The sequence below is a fragment of the Amphiprion ocellaris genome, chromosome 6, assembly GCF_022539595.1.
Source record: "Amphiprion ocellaris isolate individual 3 ecotype Okinawa chromosome 6, ASM2253959v1, whole genome shotgun sequence".
NCBI lineage: Eukaryota > Metazoa > Chordata > Actinopteri > Pomacentridae > Amphiprion > Amphiprion ocellaris.
In genome coordinates this window covers 24921571-24927570 of record NC_072771.1, presented here as the reverse complement: position 1 = coordinate 24927570, position 6000 = coordinate 24921571, and the positions used below count along the sequence as shown (strand labels likewise).

Below are 6000 nucleotides of genomic sequence, written 5' to 3'. Positions count from 1 at the left end.
CTCAACACCACTCAACAAAGAGTGCAAAGAGCGCAAAGAGCGCAAAGAGCGCATCTTTGTGCCACTTGGCGGCCATTTTGGATTTCTCGCCATGAAACAGGAAGTGCTCTGTAAGTAGCCTGTACATGCTCCAATCTGCCTGAAACTTTACTCTGTCAGGTGCAGCGCCTCCTGGTGGATATGTGTGGGCCAGTCGGGCCGCACGGATGCGAGGACCCGTCCAACGCTGCTTGCAGCTTTAATTATATATTGTATCTGCACAGGTAAATATGTGTGTGTAGTTGCAATCTTTTGCTGGCAGAATTTTTACATGAGCTAAGATAAGATAAGTTTACACTTTGGTTAAAAGTTGATAAAATTAATTTATTAATCAGTTAAGTTGACTGAAAGCCTACATGTTAGCATCTGCTTTGATAATCTGTTAATTATATAAGTCAGTCAGCTGATCTACAATCCAACTAGCATTGTCGCTGTGAACATGCTAAGGCTAGCATTGACATTGACTCCATGGAGTGTCATGATGATACTCAAGCAACATTTAAAAAACTACTTTGCCATCTTTTAGCTTGCAGAATTATCTCTAATCAATCAGTTTCTATAACAGCTGTGGTGAACATTTCCTCCATGTTTCAAGCTTTCAGTTGAACCACACTAGAGCCTGTGATTTAAGTCAGGGCTCTGGAGGGCCGTTTTAAGTCTCTGATTTTCTCTTGAGCAACACAATCTTTCAACAAGTGGGTGGTGTTTTGCTGCATATTGTTATCCTGCTGGAAGATTAATTTCTGCCACCTGTTTTTGTTTTTCTTTTTTGAGACTTCTTTTGGCATCCACAATTACTCTGTACACTTCAGAGGTAATGATTCCAGTAATAAATACAAGATCACACCTGTAAGAAAAACAGGTCAAACTGACATTGTAGCCTCTTTTCCCCTAGTGCAGAATGGTTGGGATTCTTCCCTGATCTGTGTAGGTCGGATTTAGACTCATCTGAACATAACATGTCTCCAAAAGCTGCCATCTTCCTGTTGCATGTTCTTTTGCAAATTTAATCCAGCAGTTTTATTCTTTAAGCCTGTGGATGGTTTCCGTTGTATTGCTCTCCCTCTGTACTCATACTCATTGATCCTGTTTCAAAGAGTCCGTGAATTGAGGTCTGTCTTGCAATTCTCGTTGATCTCAGAATCCTTGCTGCTGTTTCTCACCTGTTTTTCTTGATTTTACTGACAGTTATGCAAATGTCCAATCTGCTGCTGTCAATTTACCTGTATGTCTTCTGTTCTCAGTCACAGTCCTCAAATTCTTGCACTCTCTGAATAGGATGGACAACTCTAGATCACAGTGGATGTATAAAGGCAGCTAGCCTTACAGTCACACATGTGCTGCCGGTGGAGCAACCACATGTGGAGCTCATCATGTTAAAACACAATTAATCACATTATTAAGTATGTGTTTTACATATTTGTAAATCTTTGGATTTTGAACTCTTTGAACTAGGCTGGTTTGGATGAATACTGAAAGAACTACTTTCTGAAAATTTTAACTGAAGAAAAATCAATAATACAGATAAAGATGACGCTCATGTCATTTTTACTGGCACATATTGGCAAATAAAGGGAAAAACATGAACCACTGACCCCTGCAGTGAGTGAATCCAGTGGCTCCTTTGTGCTGTAGGAGACTTTTTGATGGCATGGTTTAAGTCCACTTATCTCTTTAGAGGGAGGGGTCATTGTAAATCAATACAGAACTGTTCTGACTGCTCACCTTTATCCTAAGATGAAACATTTTTGTTCTGATGAGACTGAATGATGTGAATTTTAAGCTTTGGCCTTTATAGTCAACCAATGGTACATCTATTGGAGATTTTGAACCAATGTCATCAAAACACCAAATGAGGGAACATCTTTTGAAAGAATGGTATCTATCTTGCATGGCGGCTTCCCAAGATTTGTAGAATCACTCTCAAAGTCCATTGAAGTTGTTCTGACAACATGAGGTGGACACATTTCTCACGCTTTATGTTGTTTTTTCCTTTGGTTTGTCACCTGTCTCTAGGTGTAACTACACAACACACTTCAGGTGTGGAAAACATCTCTTCCTCACTACCTCATACTTCTGCTTCTCCGTTACATCAATGTGAACTTTAACCACCCCCACAAAAGTGTATGTTGACATGTGTTACTCATGTCAGCTGCTCTCAGGATGATGAGCCAAAGTTACAGCGTTGACATTTCATTGTCTCCGATGTGCTGGAGGCAATGCTGACATTCCCAAGTGCACTTGACCTGCTTCTGATCTTTTGTGACGATAAATAGAGTCTTAGCACTTCAAAACATGCATTAAAACAGCCACAACGGCTCCTTGACAATAGCGTTTTTGAAAGCAGTCGGCGTCCATTCAGAAATCTGACACTGAAATATAGTCAGCGACGATGAGGCACAAGTTGGCTTCTGACGTTAGTACGAGGTCTCTTTTTCTTGCATATAATGTTGACAACTAATGTAAAGGAAATATGTATTCTATTTTCTCACCAGCTTGTGAGACATCTGTCTTTTTACCCCGTCACGTTGCAAAGACATGTGACAAATGAATGGTGACCAGGTTTCTCAGAAAAACTCACAATTAAGCTCTTTCCATACTGCATTTCCAGTAGATTTCTCATGAGGCTCTACTTCCAGCATAAAAAAAAGCGGGGTTGATCTCTTGGGGGAAACTCCCCTTTGAATATAAAGAGGCGATGCGTGGGCATACGCATAAAATTTTCTTTGAAAACTGCTCCCTCGGTTGAGATATGTGTTGTTGTCATATATGAATAAATATTCCAAAGAAACACAACAGGATCAAACAGAACAGTTTCACAGTGGCTGTGTGATTTGTTGGACTGAGTGCTATCTGGGTTCCCAACACCCATTTGTCAGATGTTGACATGAAACAGGACCATCAGAAGATGGTCACAATCAGAAAATTCTCTCTCCCCTTTCAGTCCGCCTCCAACATGTTCCCATGAGAGAGTCAAGATTTTACACAATGAGCCCATTATCTTCTATTTACTAATGTTTTCTGCATGTGAGACTGAGATAAACCAGTGGTTGTCACATGCAGCCCAACTGGCAATTCACATAATGCATAATGCTTCTGGCTTGTGACGTAAATATATGAAGGTTGTTGGCTCGCCTGGAGTTTTATCTCTTTGCACCACATGATTTATCCCCCACTTTTGACCTCCATTGCATTTGTGTATATCCTTGAGAATAGGAGAGAGGCTTTGCGTCTATCTGCAACCTCCTGCAATATTTTATCAAACCAAACCTGGGAAAAAAAACCATTTGCCTTCCGACTGAGAGTTTTAGGGTTGTTTGGCCACTGTCCCATCCTGTCTGCCTGATTCAGCATGACTCATATCACCACTGCACACTGGTGATTTCAAGAGGGGCCCTCGAAGTTGAAGTCCATCGCTGAGTCACCATGTCGAGGAGGGTAATTGTAGGTGACAGCGCTATGGGCGACAGCACAGACAACAACCAACCCATGAATTGATGCTGCTGAAACATGCAGAGTCATCTCTGTTGTGTCAGCAGAGCATCCCTTAAGGACCAGTGTTACAGCTGTAATAACTGAGTGGCTCACACAGGCAGCAGACAGCAGGTGTTGGAGCTACAAGAAACTATAGATTTTGACAAACTCCGCAATACTCCTTCATTAAGACTTAATCTTCCAGTTAGACACCCTCCTATATTTCAGAAACACCATAACCAGGTGGAATAAACTCCCCGTAGCGCAGCATATATCTCTGTTATACTGTATGTTTGCATGTGGATGTATATTTGTGTGGCTCCTAAAGATCTGCATAATGCAATTGCTCTAAGCCATTGATTTAACAGCAGTAACTGCCAGACACAGAATGATAAAACTGATTGAAGAGCACAGTTTACACACAAAGAGATTTGCTGTTGAACAGAATGGATGATCACCCCGATCTGACTGGAAATCCTGCATACGGCAGGGACACACACGGCTGAACATCTGGAGGTGTGTTGGAGAGGGAACGATGCAGCAAGGATTAAAACCAGAGTGCAAAGCAGGCAAAAATAAAGTCCAAGTATTAATCAAAACGTGACAGTGGTGTAGTACAGGCTTGCCGATGGGAAACATTTGGCTTATAGAGATTTAAAGAAGAGATAGATAGATAGATAGATAGATAGATAGATAGATAGATAGATAGATAGATAGATAGATAGATAGATAGATAGATAGATAGATAGATAGATAGATAGATAGATAGATAGATAGATAGATAGATAGATAGATAGATAGATTAGGATGCTTTATTTATTGATGCTGCTGATACAGACAGTATTCCTTTACTGCAAACCATCCCCGTTGCTGTCCATTTGCTCTCCAAACCATCCCTGAGCCTACTGATATAATTATCACCAGTTATTCCTGTTGTCATCAGTATATCTGCTCTCATGATTAGCCCACTCTCCATTGCCTCCAGTCACTGTAATCAGCACATTTCCACAGGGATCCATAATCGCTGCACTGAAAATAGATCTGCTTCTTATTGGTGTAAATTAACAGCAGCTTCATGCTTCACACACGTGTGATGATTTTACTCCAGTTGGATCCAAGGGCCGCTGCCTGCCTGGCTGCACACAACTCGGACTATTTGCCTGCAGGCGCAAAATATCTGCTGCATCTGATTCTGGTTTTGATTCTGGATGAAGTCAGAATCGGCCTATCAGCAGGGAGCCAGACCTCACCTGTGTGGCCCAGAAAGCGGAGCGCAGATCGGGCTGCAGATCTCTGCGCCTCCGTGAGCTCTGCTGTGTCTCTTTAAGTGCAGCAGGCAGTGCTGTTGGTCCGTGCGGGAGCGCAGGGCGCACGGTGCGGCGCTGCCTCTGCGCAGCGTCAGACAGGCTTCATTCTCATCGGACAGGCGACGGAAAAGACAAGTCGACCCACCGCATGTATCGCGTCCACGCTATGACCCGGACAGAGCAGAGGAGCGGCTGAAACCAGGAGGGGAGACTGTGGAGCTCGTGTACAACTGGAGAGACTGTAAAAAAAAAACGGAAAAAAACGAAAAAAACCCAAAAGGCTATTAACATTTCTCCCTCCTCCGACTGGAGGCGAGAAGAAGCGGTTTATCTGCGGTGCTGAGGAGCTACAGCACATTACTGAGCAGCACTGAGAGACCTAATGAGACTGACCAACTAACCGCGGTTATCCGCGGATAAAAGCCTGCCAATATCTGCTTTCAGGGAGCCTGGTGCTGCTCATATGTGGCTGAGTTATAGGTGGAGATGAAACATGTCTGAGCCTCACAGATGACCATCCTCAGCTGAGTTGCGTCCTGAGAACCATCTGCTGGATCCTGACTCCTGTTAGAGGTAAGATGCACACTTCAGACACGTTTATCATAACTGATAAAAATAAGAAAACATTTTACAGTAGAGGCTCAGATTGTGTCAAAATTTGTGTTTGGGCTGCAAAAGTCTTGATGATCTCACAGTGTAGCTGCACTAACATGAACACAGTGATTTACACCAAAACCCAGAAACGAGTTTTTCAGAATTTATGTATTATTTCAAGTGATCACAAGCGTATGAAAATTAAAAAGAGCCTCCCACTTGCTGGAAAGACTATTTACAGGCTATATGTTCAAATTAGACTGAGCCTCAAGTCATACAAATACTTGTGAAAGCAGACCTGCTACCCTAATCTGCCTCGTTTGGCTCTATAGACACTCAAATCAAAGCTGTATTTTAATTTGTTGTCTGCTAGTAGACTAATCCAGGCATCTTCGTGTTTTTCTGTACTATTTCTTGCTCCTCTCTGACAGATGTTCAGGTGTCTCAGCTCTTAAGTACATCTTCATGTTCACTGCCCAGTAAAATGCATTAGTCTCTAACCAGGTGCACGGTTGGCGGCCCACAGACTGAACATCCTCATCATTTTCCCCACAGTGCAAAGATGCTGGAATTTCATTAGAGGCCT

General features: G+C 42.5%; 1 protein-coding gene across 1 annotated transcript in view; it reads left to right on the top strand.

The window, feature by feature from the left end:
- Positions 1-4648: 4648 nt before the first annotated feature.
- wscd2 (WSC domain containing 2) overlaps positions 4649-6000 on the top strand; it is a 37362-nt gene continuing 36010 nt past the window's right edge. Inside the window, exon 1 of the mRNA XM_023282366.3 lies at positions 4649-5393. The gene's annotated coding sequence lies outside the window, so the exon portion shown is untranslated. The remainder of the gene's footprint in view (positions 5394-6000) is intronic.